The sequence below is a fragment of the Vespa velutina genome, chromosome 2 (genome assembly GCF_912470025.1).
Source record: "Vespa velutina chromosome 2, iVesVel2.1, whole genome shotgun sequence".
Lineage (NCBI taxonomy): Eukaryota > Metazoa > Arthropoda > Insecta > Hymenoptera > Vespidae > Vespa > Vespa velutina.
In genome coordinates this window covers 1,220,001-1,222,500 of record NC_062189.1, presented here as the reverse complement: position 1 = coordinate 1,222,500, position 2,500 = coordinate 1,220,001, and the positions used below count along the sequence as shown (strand labels likewise).

At 32.7% G+C, this 2,500-nt stretch overlaps 1 protein-coding gene across 5 annotated transcripts in view; it reads left to right on the top strand.

The window, feature by feature from the left end:
* LOC124947202 (protein bric-a-brac 1) overlaps positions 1 to 2,500 on the top strand; it is a 69,479-nt gene that overhangs the window by 27,076 nt on the left and 39,903 nt on the right. The gene's annotated exons all lie outside the window — the stretch shown is intronic.

Genomic DNA, 2,500 nt, shown 5'->3' with positions numbered 1-2,500 from the left:
CGACGTACAGATCGATTAACGAGGGATTGTCAAAAGAAAAAGGAAACATTCTTTTTTTTTTAAATTAATCGAGATATTGTCGATAAATAATTATATGTTACGATTTTCATTGTAAAAAGATTTTTGACTATCCCTTTGGAGTCGTCTCGTACAGATTGCGATTTGTCGACTACTTTTTATTATTCTCGTGTCTCTTTGCTCTGCATTTATATATACATCTCTCTACATATATATATATATATATATATATATATATATATATATACATATATGCTCACATACACATATATATTTATATATATTATTGTTATACTTATTTGCGTATCGATGAACGTCGAACGCTGGTACTACGATCGTCGACGGACACGCGAGATCGTTTCGATCGTAAACCTTCGATCCTTTCAAATATCGTCTGACATTCATTGAAAAGTGAATGAAAACATCAATAAGTAGATAAATAAATAAATAGATAAATGAATAAGCGAAAAATGACGCGATGCAAATAATTCGCCGAGAACGATCTTATACACATCTACGTATCTTATATATCTACGTATATATTATATATTATATATCATTACTATTATTACTATTACTATTATTATTATTATTATTATTATTATTATTATTACTATTATATTATTATTATTATTACTATTATTATTATTATTATTATTATTATTATTATTATTATTATTATATATTCTCTATATATCGAATTCACTTGCATGTGGGTCTATTTGCATGTGCCCAAATGCTTTGCTGTTTGCTGCTCTCCCTGCTAACGTCGGTAAAGAAAAGAAAAGAAAAGAAAAGAAAAGAAAAGAAAAAACAGAAAAAGGAATAAGACGGAAAAAGGAATAAAGAAAAGAAACGAAGAGAAGAAAAGCATATGAGGAGAAAGTACGAAAAAGAAAGAAAAATCTAGAAAAGAGACGTGATGGAGAAAGTGAGGTACAAAAAAGAAATCAAAAGAAAAAAAAATTTATATATATATATATATATATATATATATATATATAAAAATAGAAAAATAATAAAAAAATTCTCGCGTAGAAATTTCATCAAATTTTGTGTTCTTCGTCTGTGTCCATCTGTGTCGCGTAAAAAGACGGACATACATACATATATATATATATATACAAATATATACACATATATATACATATATGTATGTATGTATGTATGTATGTATATATCGTTATATTAATTCTTTCAATTCGATTTACCTTTTTCATTTACTCGTTCGCGGGTCTAACAAATAAACGATGAAAAAAACGATGAAAGCTTTGGGACGCTCGATTGTCGGGCATTTATTTTCTAACGATTCTTCCTCTTCGTCCCGCGAAATAAAATATTTAATAATAGATAATAATAATAGATATGGGATTATGCAAGAAGAAAAAAAGGATGATATGAGAATATGTACTTATAAATACGCGCGCGCGCACACACACACACACACGCTCGCACACGTACATACACACACACACACATATATATGTGTGTGTACGTGTGTGTGTGTGTGTGTGAGTGTGTAAAAATAAAAGAGAAAAAGAAGGAAAAAATAAGGAAGTAAAAGAAAAAGAGAGAAAACCAAAAGAGAAAGAAAACAGAGAAACAAAAGAAAATATCGTGCATGTCTATATATACTTTTACCGAATATTTATATATATTTATATATATATATATATATATATATATATAAAAATCTATCTATCTATCTATCTATTTATCTATCTATTTATCTATCTTCTTTCCCAAACTAATCCACTCCACTTTCCTCGAACATATCCCATCTTTTGCCTTCGACGTTTCTATGAATTTCCACTTTCTCTCTCTCTCTCTCTCTCTCTCGCTCTCTCTCTCTCTCTCTCTTTCTCTTTATCTATCTATCTATCTATCTCTTTCTTTCTCTTTAACTCCTCCATACATCCATCTCTTCCTCTATTTCTATCACTGTCTCTTTCTATTTGATCTCGTCGAGTTTCTCTCTCTCACTTTCTCTCTCTCTAGCTCTCTTTTTGTCTCTCTCTCTCTCTCTCTCTCTCTCTCTCTCTCTCTCTCTCTCTCTCTCTCTCTGACTCTCTCGTTCATCCCCACGCTCTTCTTCTTTCTCTAAAATCAACTCACCCCTTTTCAGAATCCTTTCTCGCGTACGTACACTTTCTCTCTCTCTCTCTCTCTCTCTCTCTCTCTCTCTCTCTCTCTCTCTCTCTCTATCTCTCTCTTTCTCTTCCTTTTACATGCGCGCGCACGCGCAATCGCACGAAGGCATTACTCCACGGAGCCATGCTTCTTTATCCAAACTCGAATTCCTTGCTCCCTCTCTGTCTCTCTCTCTCTCTCTGTCTCTCTCTCTCTCTGTCTCTCTCTCTCTCTGTCTCTCTCTGTCTCTCTCTTTCTCTCTCTCTCTCTCTTCCTCTCACTCATTCTCTTTCGGTGCTTTGAGAGTGCTAAATCGACGAACGCGCGCTGCTCAAAGCACGAGTACTACTAC